This window comes from Carcharodon carcharias, chromosome 18 (assembly GCF_017639515.1).
Source record: "Carcharodon carcharias isolate sCarCar2 chromosome 18, sCarCar2.pri, whole genome shotgun sequence".
Classification (NCBI taxonomy): domain Eukaryota; kingdom Metazoa; phylum Chordata; class Chondrichthyes; order Lamniformes; family Lamnidae; genus Carcharodon; species Carcharodon carcharias.
Genome location: NC_054484.1, coordinates 12,458,946 through 12,483,133, shown reverse-complemented (window position 1 = coordinate 12,483,133; position 24,188 = coordinate 12,458,946). Strand labels below are relative to the sequence as shown.

Genomic DNA, 24,188 nt, shown 5'->3' with positions numbered 1-24,188 from the left:
GGAACAGGACTGAGTGGCCTTATACTGACTGTGTTTGTGGAACAGGACTGAGTGTCCCAACACTGACTGTGTTTGTGGAACAGGACTGAGTGTCCCAACACTGACTGTGTTTGTGGAACAGGTCTGAGTGTCCAAGCACTGACTGTGTTTGTGGAACAGGACTGAGTGTCCCAACACTGACTGTGTTTGTGGAACAGGACTGAGTGTCCCAACACTGACTGTGTTTGTGTAACAGGACTGAGTGTCCCAACACTGACTGTGTTTGTGGAACAGGACTGAGAGTCCCAACACTGACTGTGTGTGTGTAACAGGACTGAGTGTCCCAGCACTGACTGTGTGTTTTTAACAGGACTGAATGTCCCAGCACTGACTGTGTTTGTGTAACAGGACTGAGTGTCCCCGCACTGACTGTGTGTGTATAACAGGACTGAATTTCCCAGCACTGACTGTGTTTGTGGAACAGGACTGAGAGTCCCAACACTGACTGTGTGTGTGTAACAGGACTGAGTGTCCCAGCACTGACTGTGTTTCTGTAACAGTACTGAGTGACCCAGCACTGACTGTGTGTGTGTAACAGGACTGAGTGTCCCAGCACTGACTGTGTGTGTATAACAGGACTGAGTGTCCCTGCACTGACTGTTTGTAACAGGACCGAGAGCCCCAACACTGACTGTGTGTGTGTAACAGGACTGAGTGTCCCTGCACTGACTGTGTGTAACAGGACTGAGGGTCCCAACACTGACTGTGTTTGTGGAACAGGACTGAGAGTCCCAACACTTACTGTGTGTGTGTAACAGGACTGAGTGTCCCTGCACTGACTGTGTGTAACAGGACCGAGAGCCCCAGCATTGACAGTGTGTGTGTAACAGGACTGAGTGTCCCAACACTGACTGTGTTTGTGGAACAGGACTGAGCGTCCTAGCACTGACAGTGTGTGTTTAACAGGACTGAGTGTCCCAGCACTGACTGTGTTTGTGTAACAGGACTGAGTGTCCCAACACTGACTGTGTTTGTGGAACAGGACTGAGTGTCCCAACACTGACTGTGTTTGTGGAACAGGACTGAGTGTCCTTATACTGACTGTGTTTGTGGAACAGGACTGAGTGTCTCAACACTGACTGTGTTTGTGGAACAGGACTGAGTGTCCCAACACTGACTGTGTTTGTGGAACAGGACTGAGTGTCCAAGCACTGACTGTGTTTGTGGAACAGGACTGAGTGTCCCTGCACTGACTGTGTTTGTGTAACAGGACTGAGTGTCCCAACATTGGCTCTGTTTGTGCAACAGGACTGAGTGTCCCAGCACTGACTGTGTGTGTAACTGTTACAGGACTGTATATCCCAGCACTGACTGTGTGCGTGTTGCAGGACTCTGACCCAGCACTGACTGTGTGTGTGTGTGTGTGTGTGTGTGTGTGTGTGTGTGTGTGTGTGTGTGTGTTTGTGTGTGTGTGTGTGTGTGTGTGTGTGTGTGTGTGTATGTATATAAAAATCCAGAGTGTCCCAGCACTGACTGGGTGTGTATTTGTAACAGAACTGAGTGTCCCAGCACTGACTGTGTGTGTATTTGTAACAGGACTGAATGTCCCAGCACTGACTGGGTGTGTGAAACAGAACTGAGTGTCCCAGCACTGACTGGGTGTGTGAAACAGAACTGAGTGCCCCAGCACTGACTGTTTCTGTAACAAGACTGTGTCCCAGCACTGACTGTGTGTGTGTATAAAGGGACTGAGTGTCCCAGCACTGACGGTGTGTGTGTGTAAAGGGACTAAGTGTCCCAGCACTGACTGTGTGTGTGGAACAGCACTGAATATCCCAGCACTGACTGTGTGCGTGTTGCAGGACTCTGACCCAGCACTGACTGTGTGTGTAACAGGACTGAGTGTCCCAGCCCTGAATGTGTGTGTGTGTGTGTGTGTAACAGGATTGAGTGTCCCAGCACTGACTGTGTGTGTGTGTGTGTGTGTGTGTGTAACAGGATTGAGTGTCCCAGCACTGACTGTGTGTGTGTGTGTGTGTGTGTGTGTGTGTGTGTGTGTATCTGTAACAGGACTGAGTGTCCCAGCACTGACTGTATGTGTAACAGGACTGAGTGTCCCAGCACTGAATGTGTGCATATCTGTAAAAGGACTGAGTGTCCCAGCACTGAATGTGTGCATATCTGTAACAGGACTGAGTGTCCCAGCACTGACTGTATGTATATCTGTAACAGGACTGAGTGTCCCAGCACAGACTGTGTGTGTGTGTAACAGGATTGAGTGTTCCAGCATTTACTGTGTGTGTCTGTGTGAGTGTGTGTGTGTATGTAACAGGGTTGAGTGTCTCAGCATTGACTGCGAGTGTGTAACAGAACTAAGTGTCCTAGCACTGATTGTGTTTATGGACAGAAATAAGTGTCCCAGCACTGACGATGTTTGTGTAACAGGACTGAGTGTCCCAGCATTTACTCTGTGTGTCTGTGTGCGTATGTGTGTGTGTGTGTAACAGGACTGAGAGTCCCAACACTGACTGTGTTTGTGGAACAGGGCTGAGAGTCCCAACACTGACTGTGTTTGTGGAACAGGATTGAGTGTCCCAACACTGACTGTGTTTGTGGAACAGGACTGAGTGTCCCAGCACTGACTGTGTTTGTGTAACAGGACTGAGTGTCCCAGCACTGACTGTGTTTGTGGAACAGGACTGAGTGTCCCAACACTGTGTTTGTGTAACAGGACTGAGTGTCCCAGCACTGACTGTGTGTGTGTGTGTGTGTGTGTGTGTGTAACAGGATTGAGTGTCCCAGCGCTGACTGTGTGTGTGTGTGTGTGTGTGTGTGTGTGTGTGTGTGTATCTGTAACAGGATTGAGTGTCCCAACACTGACTGTGTTTGGGTAACAGGACTGAGTGTCCCAGCACTGACTGTGTTTGTGGAACAGGATTGAGTGTCCCAACACTGACTGTGTTTGTGGAACAGGACTGAGTGTCCCAGCACTGACTGTGTTTGTGGAACAGGACTGAGTGTCCCAGCACTGACTGTGTTTGTGGAACAGGATTGAGTGTCCCAACACTGACTGTGTTTGTGTAACAGGATTGAGTGTCCCAGCACTGACTGTGTGTGTGTGTGTGTGTGTGTGTGTATCTGTAACAGGATTGAGTGTCCCAGCACTGACTGTGTGTGTGTGTGTGTGTGTGTGTAACAGGATTGAGTGTCCCAGCACTGACTGTGTGTGTGTGTTTGTGTGTGTGTGTGTGTGTGTGTGTGTGTGTGTGTGTGTGTGTGTGTGTGTGTGTGTGTGTGTATATAAAAAGACAGAGTGTCCCAGCACTGACTGGGTGTGTGAAACAGAACTGAGTGTCCCAGCACTGACTGTTTCTGTAACAAGACTGTGTCACAGCACTGACGGTGTGTGAGTAACAGGACTGAGTGTCCCTGCACTGACTGTGTTTGTGTAAAAGGACTGAGTGTCCCAGCACTGACTGTGTCTGCATCTGTAACAGGAATGTGGTTGCCAGATCTAACTGTGTGTGTGTAACTGAACTGAGTGTCCCAGCACTGACCGTGTGTGAGGAACAGGACTAAGTGTCCAGCACTTACTGTGCGTGTAACTGTTACAGGACTGAATATCCCAGCACTGACTGTGTGTGTAACTGTTACAGGACTGAATATCCCAGCACTGACTGTGTGTGTAACTGTTACAGGACTGAATATCCCAGCACTGACTGTGTGCGTGTTGCAGGACTCTGACCCAGCACTGACTGTGTGTGTGTGTGTGTGTGTGTGTGTGTGTGTGTGTGTGTGTGTGTGTGTGTGTGTGTGTGTGTGTGTGTGTGTGTGTGTGTTTGTGTGTGTGTGTGTGTGTGTGTGTGTGTGTGTATGTATATAAAAATCCAAAGTGTCCCAGCACTGACTGGGTGTGTATTTGTAACAGAACTGAGTGTCCCAGCACTGACTGGGTGTGTATTTGTAACAGGACTGAATGTCCCAGCACTGACTGGGTGTGTGAAACAGAACTGAGTGTCCCAGCACTGACTGGGTGTGTGAAACAGAACTGAGTGCCCCAGCACTGACTGTTTCTGTAACAAGGCTGTGTCCCAGCACTGACTGTGTGTGTGTATAAAGGGACTGAGTGTCCCAGCACTGACGGTGTGTGTGTGTAAAGGGACTGAGTGTCCCAGCACTGACTGTGTGTGTGGAACAGCACTGAATATCCCAGCACTGACTGTGTGCGTGTTGCAGGACTCTGACCCAGCACTGACTGTGTGTGTAACAGGACTGAGTGTCCCAGCCCTGAATGTGTGCATATCTGTAACAGGACTGAGTGTCCCAGCACTGACTGTATGTGTAACAGGACTGAGTGTCCCAGCACTGAATGTGTGCATATCTGTAAAAGGACTGAGTGTCCCAGCACTGAATGTGTGCATATCTGTAACAGGACTGAGTGTCCCAGCACTGACTGTATGTATATCTGTAACAGGACTGAGTGTCCCAGCACAGACTGTGTGTGTGTGTAACAGGATTGAGTGTTCCAGCATTTACTGTGTGTGTCTGTGTGAGTGTGTGTGTGTATGTAACAGGGTTGAGTGTCTCAGCATTGACTGCGAGTGTGTAACAGAACTAAGTGTCCTAGCACTGATTGTGTTTATGGACAGGAATAAGTGTCCCAGCACTGACGATGTTTGTGTAACATGACTGAGTGTCCCAGCATTTACTCTGTGTGTCTGTGTGCGTATGTGTGTGTGTATGTAACAGGATTGAGTGTTCCAGCACTGACTGTGTGTGTGTAACAGGACTGAGTGTCCCAACACTGACTGTGTGTGCATCTGTAACAGGAATGTGGTTCCCAGAGCTAACTGTGTGTGTGTAACTGGACTGAGTGTCCAGCACTGTCCATGTGTGAGGAAGAGGACTAAGTGTCCCACCACTGACTGTGTGTGTATCTGTTACAGGACTGAATGTCCCAGCACTGACTGTGTGTGTGTTGCAGGACTCAGTGACCCAGCACTGACTGTGTGTGTAACAGGACTGATTGTCCCAGCACTGACTGTGTGTGTAACAGGACTGATTGTCCCAGCACTGACTGTGTGTGTAACAGGACTGATTGTCCCAGCACTGATCGTGTGTGTATCTGTAACTGGACTGATTGTCCCAGCACTGACTGTTTGTGTGAAACAGGATTGGGTGTCCCAGCATTGACTGTATTTGTGGAACAGGAATGAGTGTCCTAGCACTGACTGTATCTGTAATAGGAATATGGGTTATAGCACTGAGTGTGTTTGTGTAATGGGATTAAGTGTCCCTGCACTGACTGTGTGTGTCTAACGGGAATGAGTGTCTGAGCATTGATTGTGTGTGTGTGACAGTACTAAGTAGCCCAGCACTGAGTGTGTGTGTGTAACAGGACTGAGTGTCCTAGAACCGATTGTGTGTGAACAGGACTGAGTGTCCCAGCACTGACTGTGTGTGTATCTGTAACAGGAATGTGGTTCCCAGCACTAACTGTGTGTGTGTAACTAGACTGAGTGTCCCAGCACTGACTGTGTGTGTGTGTGTGTGTGTGTGTAACAGGATTGAGTGTCCCAGCACTGACTGTGTGTGTGTGTGTGTGTGTGTATCTGTAACAGGATTGAGTGTCCCAGCACTGACTGTGTTTGTGGAACAGGATTGAGTGTCCCAACACTGACTGTGTTTGTGGAACAGGACTGAGTGTCCCAGCACTGACTGTGTTTGTGGAACAGGACTGAGTGTCCCAGCACTGACTGTGTTTGTGGAACAGGATTGAGTGTCCCAACACTGACTGTGTTTGTGTAACAGGATTGAGTGTCCCAGCACTGACTGTGTGTGTGTGTGTGTGTGTGTGTGTATCTGTAACAGGATTGAGTGTCCCAGCACTGACTGTGTGTGTGTGTGTTACAGGATTGAGTGTCCCAGCACTGACTGTGTGTGTGTGTTTGTGTGTGTGTGTGTGTGTGTGTGTGTGTGTGTGTGTGTGTGTGTGTGTATGTAACAGGACTGAGTGTCCCAGCACTGACCGCAAGTGTGTCACAGGAATGAGTGCCCCAGAACTAACTGTGTGCATAACAGGACTGAGTGTCCCAGCAATGACTGCTTGTTTCTGTGTGTGTGTGTGTGTGTGTGTGTGTGTGTGTGTGTGTGTGTGTGTGTGTGTGTGTGTGTGTGTGTGTGTGTGTGTGTGTGTGTATAAAAAGACAGAATGTCCCAGCACCGACTGGGTGTGTGAAACAGAACTGAGTGTCCCAGCACTGACTGTTTCTGTAACAAGACTGTGTCCCTGCACTGACTGTGTTTGTGTAAAAGGACTGAGTGTCCCAGCACTGACTGTGTCTGCATCTGTACCAGGAATGTGGTTGCCAGATCTAACTGTGTGTGTAACTGAACTGAGTGTCCCAGCACTGACCGTGTGTGAGGAACAGGACTAAGTGTCCAGCACTGACTGTGTGTGTAACTGTTACAGGACTGAATATCCCAGCACTGACTGTGTGTGTAACTGTTACAGGACTGAATATCCCAGCACTGACTGTGTGTGTAACTGTTACAGGACTGAATATCCCAGCACTGACTGTGTGCGTGTTGCAGGACTCTGACCCAGCACTGACTGTGTTTGTGTGTGTGTGTGTGTGTGTGTGTGTGTGTGTGTGTGTGTGTGTGTGTATGCGTGTGTGTGTGTGTGTGTGTTTGTGTGTGTGTGTGTGTGTGTGTGTGTGTGTGTGTATGTATATAAAAAGCCAGAGTGTCCCAGCACTGACAGGGTGTGTATTTGTAACAGAACTGAGTGTCCCAGCACTGACTGTGTGTGTATTTGTAACAGGACTGAATGTCCCAGCACTGACTGGGTGTGTGAAACAGAACTGAGTGTCCCAGCACTGACTGGGTGTGTGAAACAGAACTGAGTGCCCCAGCACTGACTGTTTCTGTAACAAGACTGTGTCCCAGCACTGACTGTGTGTGTGTATAAAGGGACTGAGTGTCCCAGCACTGACGGTGTGTGTGTGTAAAGGGACTGAGTGTCCCAGCACTGACTGTGTGTGTGGAACAGCACTGAATATCCCAGCACTGACTGTGTGCGTGTTGCAGGACTCTGACCCAGCACTGACTGTGTCAGTAACAGGACTGAGTGTCCCAGCCCTGAATGTGTGCATATCTGTAACAGGACTGAGTGTCCCAGCACTGACTGTATGTGTAACAGGACTGAGTGTCCCAGCACTGAATGTGTGCATATCTGTAAAAGGACTGAGTGTCCCAGCACTGAATGTGTGCATATCTGTAACAGGACTGAGTGTCCCAGCACTGACTGTATGTATATCTGTAACAGGACTGAGTGTCCCAGCACAGACTGTGTGTGTGTGTAACAGGATTGAGTGTTCCAGCATTTACTGTGTGTGTCTGTGTGAGTGTGTGTGTGTATGTAACAGGGTTGAGTGTCTCAGCATTGACTGCGAGTGTGTAACAGAACTAAGTGTCCTAGCACTGATTGTGTTTATGGACAGGAATAAGTGTCCCAGCACTGACGATGTTTGTGTAACAGGACTGAGTGTCCCAGCATTTACTCTGTGTGTCTGTGTGCGTATGTGTGTGTGTATGTAACAGGATTGAGTGTTCCAGCACTGACTGTGTGTGTGTAACAGGACTGAGTGTCCCAACACTGACTGTGTGTGCATCTGTAACAGGAATGTGGTTCCCAGAGCTAACTGTGTGTGTGTAACTGGACTGAGTGTCCAGCACTGTCCATGTGTGAGGAAGAGGACTAAGTGTCCCACCACTGACTGTGTGTGTATCTGTTACAGGACTGAATGTCCCAGCACTGACTGTGTGTGTATCTGTTACAGGACTGAATGTCCCAGCACTGACTGTGTGTGTGTTGCAGGACTCAGTGACCCAGCACTGACTGTGTGTGTTAACAGGACTGATTGTCCCAGCACTGACTGTGTGTGTAACAGGACTGATTGTCCCAGCACTGACTGTGTGTGTAACAGGACTGATTGTCCCAGCACTGATCGTGTGTGTATCTGTAACTGGACTGATTGTCCCAGCACTGACTGTTTGTGTGGAACAGGATTGGGTGTCCCAGCATTAACTGTATTTGTGGAACAGGAATGAGTGTCCTAGCACTGACTGTATCTGTAATAGGAATATGGGTTATAGCACTGAGTATGTGTGTGTAATGGGATTAAGTGTCCCTGCACTGACTGTGTGTGTCTAACAGGAATGAGTGTCTGAGCATTGATTGTGTGTGTGTGTGACAGTACTAAGTAGCCCAGCACTGAGTGTGTGTGTGTAACAGGACTGAGTGTCCTAGAACCGATTGTGTGTGAACAGGACTGAGTGCCCCAGCACTGACTGTGTGTGTATCTGTAACAGGAATGTGGTTCCCAGCACTAACTGTGTGTGTGTAACTAGACTGAGTGTCCCAGCACTGACCGTGTGTGACTAACTGGACTGAGTGTCCCAGCACTGACCGTGTGTGACTAACAGGACTGAATGTCCCAGAACTGACTGTTTGTGTATCTGTAACAGGACTGATTGTCCCAGTCCTGACTGCGTGTGTGTAAGAGAACTGAGTGCCCCAGCACTGACACTGTGTGAGTGTCCCAGTCCTGACTGCGTTTGTATCAGTAACAGGACTGATTGTCCCTGCACTAACTGTGTGTGTAAAAGGACTTCATTTCCCAGCACTGAGTGTGTGTCTTACAGGACTGAGTGTCCCAACACTGACTGTGTGTGCATCTGTAACAGGACTGAGTATCCCAGCACTGACTGTTTCTGTAACAAGACTGTGTCCCCTCACTGACAATGTGTGTCTGTCAGGACTGAGTGTCCCAGCGCTGACTCTTTGTGTGTTGCAGGACTCAATATCCCAGCACTGACTGTGTGTGAGTAACAGGACTGAGTGTCCCATCACTGACTGTGTATATGTGTAACAGGACTGAGTGTCCCAGCACTGACAGGTGTGTGTAACGGGAATGAGTGTCCCAGCACCAACTCTGTCTGTGTGACAGGATTGGGTGTCCCAACACTGTGTTTGTGTAACAGGACTGAGTTTCCTAGCACTGACTGTGTTTGTATAGGAGGAATGAGCGTCCCAGAACTCACTGTCTGTGAATAACAGGGCTAAGTGTCCCAGCACTGACTGTATGTGTGAAACAGGACTGAATGTCCCAGCACCAACTGCATGTGTCAAACAGGACTGAATGTCCCTGCACAGACCGTGTGTGTATAACAGAACACAGTGTCCCAGCACTGACTGTGTGTGTATAACAGGACACAGTGTCCCAGCACTGACTCTGTCTGCAACAGGGTTGAGTGTCCCAGCACTGACTGTATGTGTGTAACAGGACTGAGTGGCCCGGCCCTGACTCTGTCTGTATCTGTAACAGGAATGAGGGTCCCAGCCGTGATTGTGTATGCGTAACAGGACTAAGTGTCCCAGCACTGACTGCGTGTGTATCTGTAACAGGACTGATTGTCCCAGCACTGACTGTGTGTGTATCTGTAACAGGACTGATTGTCCCAGCACTGACTGTGTGTGTATCTGTAACAGGACTGATTGTCCCAGCACTGACTGTGTGTGTATCAGTCACAAGACCGAGAGTCCCAGCACTGACTGTGTGTGTATCAGTCACAGGACCGAGAGTCCCAGCACTGACTGAGTGTGTATCAGTCACAGGACCGAGAGTCCCAGCACTGACTGTGTGTGTATCAGTCACAGGACCGAGAGTCCCAGCACTGACTGTTTGTGAGTAACAGGACTGAGTGTCCCAGCATTGACTGTGTGTGTATCTGTTTCAAGACTGATTGTCCCAGCACTGACTGTGTGTGTATCTGTAACATGACTGATTGTCCCAGCACTGCTGTGTTTTATCTGTAACAGGACTGATTGTCCCAGCACTGCCTGTGTATGTCTAACAGGACTGAGTGTCGCAACATGGACTGTGTGTGTCTAACAGGGCTGAGTGTCCCAGCACTGACTGTGTGTGTCTAACAGGGCTGAGTGTCCCAGCACTGACTGTGTGTGTCTAACAGGGCTGAGTGTCCCAGCACTGAAAATGTGTGTGTGTAACAGGGCTGAGTGTCCCAGCACTGACTGTGTATCTGTAACAGGACTGATTGTCCCAGCACTGATTGTGTGTGTATCTGTAACAGGACTGAGTGTCCCAGCACTGACTGTTTGTGTATCTGTAACGGGAATGAGTGTCCCAGCACTGACTGTGTGTGTGTAACAGGGCTGAGTGTCCCAGCACTGACCATGTGTGAGTAACAGGACTGAGTGTCCCAGCACTGACTGAGTGTGTATCTGTAACAGGACTAATTATCCCAGCACTGACTGTGTGTGTATCTGTAACAGGACTGAGTATCCCAGCACTGACTGTGTGTGTGTAACAGGACTGAGTGTCCCATCACTGACTCTGTATCTGTAACAGGAATGTTGGTCCCAGCAATGACTATGCATGTGTAACAGGGCTGAGTGTCCCAGCACTGACTGTGTGTGTATCTGTAACAGGACGGATTGTCCCAGCCTTGACTGTGTGTGTATCTGTAACAGGACTGATTGTCCCAGCACTGACTGTGTGTGTATCTGTAAGAATACTAATTGTCCCAGCACTGCTGTGTGTGTATCTGTAACAGGACTGATTGTCCAAGCACCGACTACATGTGTGATACAGGACTGAATGTCCCAGCATCGACTTTATGTGTGAAACAGGACTGAATGGTCCAGTACCGACTGTGAGTGATAACAGGGCTAAGTATCCCAGCACTGACTGTGTGTGCACCTGTACCAGGACTGGGTGTCCTAGTACTGAAAATGTGTGTGTGTAACAGGACTGTATGTCCCAGCACTGACTGAGTGTGTATCTGTAACAGGACTGATTGTCCCAGCACTGATTGTGTGTGTATCTGTAACAGGACTGATTGTCCTAGCACTGTTGTGTGTGTATCTATAACAGGACTGATTGTCCCAGCACTGACTGTGTGTGTATCTGTAACAGGACTGATTGTCCCAGCACTGACTGTGTGTGTAGGTGTAACAGGACTGATTGTCCCAGCACTGACTGTGTGTATATCTGAAACAGGAGTGATTGTCCCAGCACTGTCTGTGTGTGTATGTGTAACAGGACTGAATGTCCCAGCACTGATAGTGTGTTTGTAATGGGACCGAGTGTCCCAGCACCGACTCTGTGTGTGTAACAGGATTGAGTTCCCAGCACCTACTGTGTATGTGTTGCTGGACTGAGTGTCCTAGCACTGACTGTGCATGTGTAATGGAATTGAGTGTCCCAGCGCCAAATGTGTGTGAGTAATGGGACTGAGTGTTCCAGCACTGACTGTATGTATGAAAAGGGACTGGGTGTCCCAGCACTGATTGTGCGTGTGCAAAACAGGACTGAGTGTCCCATCACTGATGGTAGGTGTGTAACAGGATTCAGAGTCCCAGCACCGACTGTGTGTTTGTAACAAGACTGAGTAACGCAGCCCCAACTGTGTGTCTAACAGATCTGAATGTCCCAGCACTGACTGTGGGTGTGTAACACGACTGAGAGTCCCAGCACTGATGGTGTGTGTGTAACAGGCCTAAGTGTCCGAGCACCGCCTGTATGTGTGAAACAAGACAGATTGTCCCAGCATTGACTTTGCGTGATTAACAGGACTGAGCTTCCCAGCACTGACTGTGTGTGTTTAATAGGACTGATTGTCCCAGCACTGACTGTGTGTGTATCCGTAACAGGACTGATTGTCCCAGCACTGACTGTGTCTGACTGACAGGACTGAACGTCCCAGCACTGACTCTATGTGTGTGTGTGTGTGTGTGTGTGTGTGTGGTGTGTGGTGTGTGTGTAACAGGACTGAGTGTCCCAATGCTGACTGTGTGTGTGTGTGCAACATGAATGAATGTCCCAGAAGTAGTTGTGTGTGTATAACAGGAATGAGTATAACGGCACTGACCATGTGTGTGTAACAGGAATGATTGTACCAGCACTGACTGTGTGTATGTAACAGGACTGAGTGTCCCATCACTGACTCTGTCTGTATCTGTAACAGGAATGTTGGTCCCAGCACTGACTATGTATGTGTAACAGGGCTGAGTGTCCCAGCACTGACCATGTGTGAGTAACAGGACTGAGTGTCCCAGCCCTGACTGTGTGTGTATCTGTAACAGGACTAATTGTCCCAGCACTGACTGTGTGTGTGTAACAGGACTGAGTGTCCCATCACTGACTCTGTCTGTATCTGTAACAGGAATGTTGGTCCCAGCACTGACTATGTATGTGTAACAGGGCTGAGTGTCCCAGCACTGACCATGTGTGAGTAACAGGACTGAGTGTCCCAGCACTGACCATGTGTGAGTAACAGGACTGAGTGTCCCAGCACTGACTGTGTGTGTATCTGTAACAGAACTAATTGTCCCAGCACTGACTGTGTGTGTATCTGTCACAGGACTGATTGTCCAAGCACCGACTACATGTGTGATACAGGACTGAATGTCCCAGCACCGACTTTATGTGTGAAACAAGACTGAATGGTCCAGTACCGACTGTGAGTGATAACAGGGCTGAGTGTCTCAGCACTGACTGTGTGTGCATCTGAACCAGGACTGGGTGTCCCAGTACTGAAAATGTGTGTGTGTAACAGGACTGTGTGTCCCAGCACTGACTGAGTGTGTATCTGTAACAGGACTGATTGTCCCAGCACTGATTGTGTGTGTATCTGTAACAGGACTGATTGTCCTGGCACTGTTGTGTGTGTATCTGTAACAGGACTGATTGTCCTAGCACTGTTGTGTGTGTATCTGTAACAGGACTGAATGTCCCAGCACTGACTGTGTGTGTATCTGTAACAGGACTGATTGTCCCAACACTGACAGTGTGTTTGTAAGGGACCGAGTGTCCCAGCACCGACTCTGTGTGTGTAACAGGATTGAGTTCCCAGCACCTACTGTGTATGTGTTGCTGGACTGAGTGTCCTAGCACTGACTGTGCATGTGTAATGGAATTGAGTGTCCCAGCGCCAAATGTGTGTGAGTAATGGGTCTGAGTGTCCCAGCACTGACTGTGTGTGTATCTGTAACAGGACTGAGTGTTCCAGCACTGACTGTATGTATGAAAAGGGACTGGGTGTCCCAGCACTGATTGTGCGTGTGCAAAACAGGACTGAGTGTCCCATCACTGATGGTAGGTGTGTAACAGGATTCAGAGTCCCAGCACCGACTGTGTGTTTGTAACAAGACTGAGTAACGCAGCCCCAACTGTGTGTCTAACAGATCTGAATGTCCCAGCACTGACTGTGGGTGTGTAACACGACTGAGAGTCCCAGCACTGATGGTGTGTGTGTAACAGGCCTAAGTGTCCGAGCACCGCCTGTATGTGTGAAACAAGACAGATTGTCCCAGCATTGACTTTGCGTGATTAACAGGACTGAGCTTCCCAGCACTGACTGTGTGTGTTTAATAGGACTGATTGTCCCAGCACTGACTGTGTGTGTATCCGTAATAGGACTGATTGTCCCAGCACTGACTGTGTCTGACTGACAGGACTGAACGTCCCAGCACTGACTCTATGTGTGTGTGTGTGTGTGTGTGTGTGTGTGTGGTGTGTGGTGTGTGTGTAACAGGACTGAGTGTCCCAATGCTGACTGTGTGTGTGTGTGCAACATGAATGAATGTCCCAGAAGTAGTTGTGTGTGTATAACAGGAATGAGTATAACGGCACTGACCGTGTGTGTGTAACAGGAATGATTGTACCAGCACTGACTGTGTGTGTGTAACAGGACTGAGTGTCCCATCACTGACTCTGTCTGTATCTGTAACAGGAATGTTGGTCCCAGCACTGACTATGTATGTGTAACAGGGCTGAGTGTCCCAGCACTGACCATGTATGTGTAACAGGGCTGAGTGTCCCAGCACTGACTATGTATGTGTAACAGGGCTGAGTGTCCCAGCACTGACCATGTATGTGTAACAGGGCTGAGTGTCCCAGCCCTGACTGTGTGTGTATCTGTAACAGGACTAATTGTCCCAGCACTGACTGTGTGTGTATCTGTAACAGGAATGATTGTACCAGCACTGACTGTGTGTGTGTAACAGGACTGAGTGTCCCATCACTGACTCTGTCTGCATCTGTAACAGGAATGTTGGTCCCAGCACTGACTATGTATGTGTAACAGGGCTGAGTGTCCCAGCACTGACCACGTGTGAGTAACAGGACTGAGTGTCCCAGCACTGACTATGTGTGTATCTGTAACAGGACCGATTGTCCCAGCCCTGACTGTGTGTGTATCTGTAAGAGGACCGATTGTCCCAGCCCTGACTGTGTGTGTATCTGTAAGAAGACTAATTGTCCCAGCACCGACTATGTATGTATCTGTAACAGAACTAATTGTCCCAGCACTGACTGTGTATGTACCTGTCACAGGACTGATTGTCCAAGCACCGACTACATGTGTGATACAGGACTGAATGTCCCAGCACCGACTTTATGTGTGAAACAAGACTGAATGGTCCAGTACCAACTGTGAGTGATAACAGGGCTGAGTGTCTCAGTACTGACTGTGTGTGCATCTGAACCAGGACTGGGTGTCCCAGTACTGAAAATGTGTGTGTGTAACAGGACTGTGTGTCCCAGCACTGACTGAGTGTGTATCTGTAACAGGACTGATTGTCCCAGCACTGATTGTGTGTGTATCTGTAACAGGACTGATTGTCCTAGCACTGTTGTGTGTGTATCTGTAACAGGACTGATTGTCCTAGCACTGTTGTGTGTGTATCTGTAACAGGACTGAATGTCCCAGCACTGACTGTGTGTGTATCTGTAACAGGACCGAGTGTCCCAGCACCGACTCTGTGTGTGTAACAGGATTGAGTTCCCAGCACTTACTGTGTTTGTGTTGCTGGACTGAGTGTCCTAGCACTGACTGTGCATGTGTAATGGAATTGAGTGTCCCAGCACCGATTGTGTGTGAGTAATGGGACTGAGTGTCCTAACACTGACTGTGTGTGTATCTGTAACAGTCCTGAGTGTCCCAGCACTGACTGTATGTATGAAAAAGGACTGGGTGTCCCAGCACTGATTGTGCATGTGTAAAACAGATCTGAATGTCCCAGCACTGACTGTGGGTGTGTAACAGGCCTAAGTGTCCCAGCACCGACTGTATGTGTGAAACAAGACAGATTGTCCCAGCATATTGACCGTGCGTGATTAACAGGACTGAGCTTCCCAGCACTGTCTGTGTGTGTTTAATAGGACTGAGTGTCCCAGCACTGACTGTGTGTGTATCCGTAACAGGACTGAGTGTCCAAGTACTGACTGTGTCTGACTAGCAGGACTGAATGTCCCAGCACTGACTCTGTGTGTGTGTGTGTGTGTGTGTGTGTGTGTGTGTGTGTGTGTGTGTGTGTGTGTGTGTGTGTGTGTAACAGGACTGAGTGTCCCAAAGCTGACTGTGTGTGTGTGTGTGTGTGTGTGTGTGTGTGTGTGGTGTGTGGTGTGTGTGTAACAGGACTGAGTGTCCCAATGCTGACTGTGTGTGTGTGCAACATGAATGAATGTCCCAGAAGTAGCTGTGTGTATATAACAGGAATGAGTATCCCGGCACTAACCGTGTGTGTAACTGGGATGAGTGTTCCAGCACAGACCGTGTGTATAACGGTACTGATTATCCCAGCATTGATTGTGTGTCTATAACAGGACTGAATGCCCAGTCACTATGTGTGTGCGTGTAACAGGAATGAGTATCCCAGCACTGACTGTGTTTGTGTAACAGGAATGAACATCCCAGAACTAACCATGCATGCATAAAATGACCAAGAGTCCCAGCACCGACTGTGTGTGTGTAACAGGACTGAGTGTCCCAGCACCGACTATATGTGTGAAACAGGACTGAATATCCCAGCACCGACTGTGTGTGTGAAACAGGACTGAATGTCCCAGCACCGACTGTGTGTGTGAAACAGGACTGAATGTCCCAGCACCGACTGTGTGTGTAAAACAGGACTGAATGTCCCAGCACCGACTGTGTGTGTGAAACAGGACTGAATGTCCCACACCGACTGTATGTGTGAAACAGGACTGAATGTCCCAGCACTGACTTTGTGTGTGAAACAGGACTGAATGTCCCAGCACTGACTTTGTGTGTAACAGGACTGAATGTCCCAGCACTATCAATGTGTGTTTAACGGGGCTGAGTGTCCCTTCACTGACTTTAGGTGTGTAACAGGACTAAGTGTCCCAGCACTGACTGTGTGTGTATCTATAACAGGACTGAGTGTCCCAGCACCGACTGCATGTGTGTAACATGTCTGAGTGTCCCAGTACTGACAGTGTGTGTTTAATGGGGCTGAGTGTCCCAGCACTGACAATATGTGTGTAACAGGACTGAGTGTCCCAGCACTGACTGTGTATGTGTAACAGGACTGAGTGTCCCAGCACTGACAGTGTGTGTTTAATGGGGCTGAGTGTCCCAGCACTAACTGTGTATGTGTAACAGGACTGAGTGTCCCAGCACTGACTGTGTGTATATCTGTAACAGGACTGAGTGTCCGAACACTCACTGTGTGTGTGTAATGGGACTGAGTGTCCCTTCACTGACTTTAGGTGTGTAACAGGACTGAGTGTCTCCGCACTGACCATGTGAGTGTAACAGGACTGAGAGTCCCAGCACCGACTGTATGTGTGAAACAGGACTGAGTGTCCCAGCACCGACTGTATGTGTGAAACCAGACTGAATATCCCAGCACTGACTGCATGTGTGAAACTGGACTGAGTATCAAAGCACTGATTGTATGTGTGAAACAGGACTGAGTATCCCAGCACCGTGGACGTGTGAAACAGGACTGAGAGTCCCAGCACCGACTGTATGTGTGAAACAGGACTGTGTGTCCCAGCACCGACTGTATGTGTGAAACAGGACTGAGAGCCCCAGCGCTGACTGTATGTGTGAAACAGGACTGAGTGTCCCAGCACTGACTGTATATGTGAACCAGGACTGAGTGTCCTAGCACCGACTATGTGTGAAACAGGACTGAGTGTCCCAGCACCGACTGTATATGTGAAACAGGACTGCGTGTCCCTGCACCGACTGCATGTGTGAAACCGGACTGAGTGTCCCAGCACCGACTGTATGTGTGAAACAGTACTGAGTGTCCCAGCACCGACTGTATGTGTGAAACCGGACTGAGTGTCCCTGCACCGACTGTGTGTGTGAAACCAGACTGAGTGTCCCTGCACCGACTGCATGTGCGAAACCAGACTGTGTCCCAGCACCGACTGTATGTGTGAAACAGGACTGAGTGTCCCAGCATGGACTGTATGTGTGAAACTGGACTGAGTGTCCCTGCACTGACTCTATGTGTGAAACAGGACTGAGTGTCCCTGCACTGACCGCATGTGTGAAACCAGACTGAGTGTCCCAGCACCGACTGTATGTGTGAAACTGGACAGAGTGTCCCTGCACTGACTCTATGTGTGAAACCGGACTGTGTGTCCCAGCACCGACTGTATGTGTGAAACCGGACTGTGTGTCCCAGCACCGACTGTATGTCTGAAACCGGACTGTGTGTCCCAGCACCGACTTTATGTGTGAAACCGGACTGTGTGTCCCAGCACCGACTGTATGTGTGAAACCGGACTGAGTGTCCCTGCACTGACTGTGCTTAATGGATGTGATGTGGGACTTTCCGCCAGCTGGAGGGCTGGCAAGAGCCCTGTCTCGCCCCATTTAAAAATGGCCTACCGTTGTTCACTTAAGTGCCTAATTCATTGGGTCTTCACCTGCTTCAAGGACCTGGTGGGGTTGGGGGGAACTCACATCCCACCTGCCGGGAGCTGCTGGCCAACTGGAGTCCAGCAGTCGTGCTTTGCTTGGCAGCGCCAAGAGGAAGACGGTGGCTGCTACTGGTACAACACCCACCCGAGGCCCAACTTCACCATGGATCCATGCACAGCTAATTTATGGCTGGAAGGTGAGCGTAGAGTGTGGGTGCTGTGGGGGGAATTGGGGGGCTGGGGTGCAGGGTTGGGGGTTATCGCAACGGAGGGGGATCGGCAGCTGGTCACGGTGTGGCTCTCAGCAGCTACCACTTCCCAGAGCCAGGGCGCCCAAAGTGAGCGCTTCAGAACGAAGGGGCCCCCTCAAAGCCCCCAAGCAGCCCTGATAGGGTTTGCTGTTCGGGCCTCAATTAACAGCCTCAATTGGCAATGGGGTGGGAAGGCTGTCCACTGGCCTCCCGGCATGGACATAATCAGAGTGAAGGTGGGAAGGTAGTGGGGTCGTCACCCGCCTCCTTTCCTCCTGATTAAATGCTCCTCCACCCAAACCCACCACAGGAGAGGGCATTAAATTTCCACCTATATGTGTAACAGGACTAAGTGTCCCAGCACCAACTGTAATTCAACATTAAGATCAATCTGACTGTATATGTAATCCTAGTCCCTTGAATTCTCCATACAAAACATGCACAATCTTGTTCTTATATACGAACATATGGATTAGGGGCAGGATTCAGCCATTCGGCCCCTCAAGTTTACTCCGCCATTTGATAAGATCATGGCTGATCGAACTGTGGCTTCAACTCTCCTTTCCTATCTATCCCTGTACCCTTCGACTCTCTCGTCAATCAAGAATCTAACTAAGCTTTAAAAGTATTCAATGACCCAGTCTCCCATGCTCTCTGGGGAACAGAATTTCACACACTAACGACCCTCTGAGAGAAAACAATTCTTTTCATCTCTGTCTTAATTTTTTTATTTTTAAACTGTGCCCTCAAGTTCTCATCTCTCCCACAAGGGGAAACATCCTTTCAGCCTCCACCTTGTCAAGCCCCCTCAGGATCTTATGTTTCAGTAAGATCATCTCTCATTCTTCTAAACTCCAATGGATACAGGCCCAACCTATCTAACCTTTCTTCATAAGTTAATTCTCTCATCCCAGGAATCAGTCGAGTGAACCTTCTCTGAACTGCTTCTAATGCAATTGTATCCTTTCTTAATTAAGGAGATCAAAACTGTACTCAAGATGTGGGCTACAATCGTAGCAAAACATCTCCCTACTTTTATACTCGATTCCCCTGGCAATAAACTCCAACATCCCATTTGCCTTCCTAATCACGTGCTGTACCTGCATACTAACTTTTTGTGATTCATGTACCAGGACACCCAGATCCCTCTGTACTGCAGAGTTCTATAATCTCTCCCCATTTAAATAATTTGCTATTTTTTATTTTCTATTCTTCCTGCCAGAGTGGACAAGTTCACATTTTCTCACATTATACCCCATCTGCCAAATTTTTGTCTGCTCACTTAACCTATCAATATGCAGACTCCTTATGTCCTCTTCACAACCTACTTTCCTACCTAGCTTTGTGTCATCAGCAAATTTAGCAACCATACATTCAGCCCCTTCATCCAAGTCATTGATATAGATTGTAAATAGTTGAGTCTCCTGCACTGATCCCTGTGACAGTCCACTAGTTACAGCTTGCCAAGCTGAAAATAACCCATTTATGCCTACTCACTCTTTCCTGTTAGCTAACCAATCCCCTATCCATGCTAATATGTTACCCCCTACACCATGAGCACTTATTTTGCTGGATCAATTTAATTGGATCACTTTTGTTCAACTCTATTTATGATATTCAAAATTTTGACTAGGTCATTCAAACTTTCCAAGGAAAGCAAGTGTATTTTTTTCAAGTTCCCCTTGTAGCTTAAATTCCTGATCGTTGGAATCATCTTCATTGTTTGTCTCTGACCCTTGTGGTAACAACAATATCCTTTCTATGTACTAGTAGCTGGTGTTAAACACAATATTTCAGAGGGGTTCCAACTTAATATCTTAGAAGGCATTCTCTCAGTCACACCATGACTAACTGCTAAGAAGGATGTGCAAAGGGGTTATTGGGCTTGGAAACAAGCTTGCATGGGTGGAGTTGTTAATAGTTTGTTATCGAATGTTATAGGGAGGCTTTTGAGCAGAGCTGAAGCAATCCAAACAAACAACCAACAACTTACATTTATATAGTGCCTTTCAAGTAATAAAACATCCCAAGGTGCTTCAGAGAAGCGTCATCAAACAAAATTTGGCACTGCTTATTTTATTTAATGTGTGCATCATCGCAGAGCTAAGCAACAGCCTTGTCAGTGGCTGGATGGAGCTCATTAACCCTGCCTTCAAGTTTAGCCCACAGATACACCTCAACATGTCATTGTTTGGACTGCACCACAGCTGCAGCCTGGATGGTCTTGCCGACCCCACTGAAGTTGGGTGGCTGAGCAGAGGCCTTGGTCAGTCTGGAACCGGTTTAAAAGGGCCCACTGTTGCCATGGGAGATCAAAGGCAGGTGGACAAGCAGTGGGGTCTACGATGATAGGGTAGTTTCTGGTGGGTGATTCCTCCTGCCATAGGTCCTCAGCTGTTACTCCTCAGCTTGGTGGGTTTAACCATATGGGGTGATGTGAGGGAAGGCGTATTGCAGGTTGGTTGAATAAAGGCAGGCTTGGGCTGGGGTAGACCTTCTCCAGTAGCTTGCCTGTTACAATTACCCTCCTGATGTTGGGACATGGGGGCAACGTTGTTCAGTACTGGGAACCAGGGGAGGTGAGTTGACCAAAGAGTACCTGTGATGATGCGCATTGATTTCAGTTGCACATCAGTAAAGTTGGCGTGGTTGGTACCATACTGGGGCCCAGCATCCTGCAGACGAGTATGTGGTGGCAAGAGCAGAGGTCCTTGGGGGTCTTGGCACTGAGCCACATATAGAGATATAGGGGCAGGAGACTAAAAGCTTGGTCAAAGAAGTAGGCTTTAAGGTGCAATGTGAAAGAGGATAGAGAGGTGGAGAGGCTTAGGGAGGGACTCTCAGAGCTTAGTCCCCAGTCAGCTGAAGACAAGGCCAGCTATGGTGTGAAAATTCAAATCATGGATGTGCAAGAGATGAGAATTAGAAGAGTGCAGAGATCTTGGGGGTTGTAGGGCTGAAGGAGGTTGCAGAGATGAGGTGAGGCCATGGAGGGATCTGGGAACAAGGATGAGAATTCTACAATTCAGACACTGCCGGACCGGAAGCCGATGTCCGTTAGAAGCACAGGGGGTGATGGATGAAAGGAATTTAGTGCAAGTTAGGATACTGGTAGCACACCCCAAGAGCTATTCAACACCTTTATGAGTTGAGGGAAAGGGAAAAAAAAAATCAGGGGATGGGGTTGAGGTTGGCGGGGGATCAGGGGTGGTTGGAGGGATGGGGAGGTTGGTGCAGTGGAATGATGTGGACAGAGTACCATGCTGAAGATTAACCTGTCACGTTTAGTGTCTGGGAGTGACTCAAGTCCCATGCCTCTTCACTCTCAAGGTGAGATGCAAGTGAGGTGAGGTGAGTGGAGGCTGGAATGTGTGTTCTTACTGACGAGGAGGAGAAGATAGCATGAAGAGGCAAAGCTAAATGATGAAGGTGGGTAAAGTTCAGATTTGAATCATGAGTGGATGGTTTTTTACAGTTGGTGGTGGGGTGGGGTTGGGTGGGGGTAGGGTAGACTCAGATCCTGAGCCTCTCAGCCCTCAGCTTCAGGTCTGGGACCTGAAGATTAGGGAATGAAAATATCAAAGGTGAGAGGAGGGGAAATGATTTCCAACCATCCTAAAGAAACATTGAAAATTGCTAAACCATTTAAGATAAGGCTTGACTCTGCCCAAGCGCAAGGCATTGCACTGTAGGGATAATAAGTGATAAGTCTCCCCCTTTCCCACTATACACGCTCATAGATAATTGGTCCCTTTGACCACAGACTCTCCTGTGATCCTGCAACCTCCATCCCTGTGATCAAATGGAAGCGAGAGCAGGAGAAGGACAGGCCACTGGTTTCTTTGTGAGCCACAGCAGATTGGGTTTTTTTTTTTTTTTCGCTTCATACTTGACCACGCACTTTTATGTTACATTATTAGCCGTGTTTGAAGTGCAACCAACTAAACTGATTCGGAAGTGGGGCGGGAAGGGTTGGGGAGGGGAGGGGGGGGGGGGGGTTGTGGGGAGGGAAGAATTCGAAAAGCGATGACAAAGAGAGAGAGAGCGAGAGTTAAGTTTTGCCAAAGCTGCAAAGCTGCGGCCGATTGCGGTCTCCCCGCTTCTCGACTAATCCTGCTGATGTCTAGTTTTCTGTGCACTGACCTCAAAATGGCCACTGGAGCCTCAGGAGCATTGCAGTGCTCCTCTCGAATATCTGAGCAGCATTTTCGAGCGCTCCGAGCAGCTCCCCTTTCCCAGTCGGAGGAAGGGGGGGGTGGTGGTGGGTGGGGGGGTGCGGTGGAGGTGAGGGGTGGGGGGGGGTGGGGGGGGGGTGGGTCAGATGGTGGGGGAGGATTGGGAATGAAAAAGGAGAAAAAAAAGATTCCCTCACAAAACGCCCGTGATTCATGCACAATTCCCAGCCAAAGGGGTGGTGGGGGGGGGGAATAGTTGCTGAAACTCCAGCAAGTTGATCTCACGCTCTAACTCCTCGAAGCAAATTCATCTCATTAAGCTACGAAAACACACCTTAAATAGAAATACATTTAAAACTTGAAATCAAGTGGTTTTGATTCTTGCATTTTTAAACATTTCGTGTACAAAAGTGAGACAGGAAGTTTGTTGCTAATATGTTAGCTCAGAAAGCAGACAGATTCTCTCTTGGGAGCTGACCCACAAATGGCCAGGAATTTGTGCACAAAGCTGTCTGTTCATAATCGTTCTGCCATTGCTCTCGGAAGATAAGGAGGCCAAGATGGAGAGCAAAGACTCTGCCAAAGAAACCTAACCCGGTCCCACCGTTACAGTGGTGAGGGAGAGAGTGAGAGGGGAATAGGGTGAGAATGAGATTCAGACGATGAGGGAAGGGGGCGAGCAGTAAGAAAGTGGGGAGAGCGTGGGAGTGGGGGGCTTTGCGGAATGGTAAAATAAAAAGAAAAAAGAACCCTCGAAAAAAGTACGCAGAAACTCTTCATGCTTCGCGCACACATCGACCCACATTTCAAATGAACACACAAGAGACTTTAAATGAATAAAATATTCTGCCGAGATTTAAGTTCAGTCTGCAATGCACAGGAGGGATGGGGAACAAAGCACAGCACTCTAAAATCTGCTCTATACTAATCCTCGATTTTTAAAAAAAATACACAATTTAAATAAGAACTGGAAAAAAAGATTTCTTTCGGTTGTTTTACTCACAGGCGATCCAGCAACTGCTGTTTGGAAGCCGGCAGAAGTGCTCAAAGTTTTTTTTTTGTTTTGTCCCGCTGAATTGAGGCCCCATGAACTGGCTCATTTGCCTATCGCTGTACGATTCTTACATTGTGAATCAGGAATAAGAACAACCTCCTCAGCCTCAGGCATCCTGCCCGCTTTTCTTTAAAGAAAATAATAAATGCTTCAAGGAAATTTTCTGCGCACAAAGGTGTTTTTTTTTTGTTCGTGTATAATAAATAGAAGGATGGCCTATCGAGTTCAGTTCCAAACCTTTAGCAACACGAGAAACCAAGGAGAGTGTAATCTGTGTGAGTGAGTGAGTGAGTATGTGTGTGTGTGTGTGTGTGTGTGTGTGTGTCAGTCTCAATTAAAGCAGCTCTCGGTACAAGGTTTGGAAAAGGAAAGGAGGAGGGAAGAGAGGGAGGGAGGAGGAGGTGGGTGTGTGGCAGGGTGGGGGGGGTGGTGGCGGTGGGGAGGGGGGAGAGAGAGAGAGGATGGAACTCGGACAAGGAAAACTAATAGTCTACGCATAATCAAAACTCATGGAACTTCCTGCTTTTCTCCCGCCTAAGCCTGAGTGCTTTTTTTTTTGCACAGTACATTGGAATGTGTTCGCCTGACTCAAGAGGCCCAGGGAGAGATCTACCCAGACAAGGCTTTCTGAATCAATTAACCTGCAGTCATTATTTGTGACATAAGGTCACCCTTAAGTCAGAGAGTGTGTGTGTGTGTGTGTGTGTATTTGTGTCTGTGTGTCTGAGTGTGTTTGTGTGTGAGTGTGTGTTTGTGTGTGTGTGTCTGTGTGTGTGTGTGTGTGTGTGAGTGTTTGTGTGTGCGTGTGCGTCTGTGTGTGAGTGTGCACGTGTGTGTGCGTGTCTGTGTGTTTGGAGAGGGAGGGAGTGGAACATTTCAAAATTATGCAACTCCAATCTGCTTTCCTTTTTTGAAAAAGAAAATACATTTTTATCTTTACTCTCTTTTTTACTGAGAT

At 48.5% G+C, this 24,188-nt stretch overlaps 1 long non-coding RNA gene across 1 annotated transcript in view; it reads right to left on the bottom strand.

Annotated features, from left to right (window-relative positions):
* Window positions 1-23,501, bottom strand: part of LOC121290319 — a 424,761-nt gene extending 401,260 nt beyond the window's left edge. The window contains exon 1 of the long non-coding RNA XR_005945767.1: window positions 23,180-23,501. This is a non-coding gene — a long non-coding RNA (uncharacterized LOC121290319). The remainder of the gene's footprint in view (window positions 1-23,179) is intronic.
* Window positions 23,502-24,188: the final 687 nt, after the last annotated feature.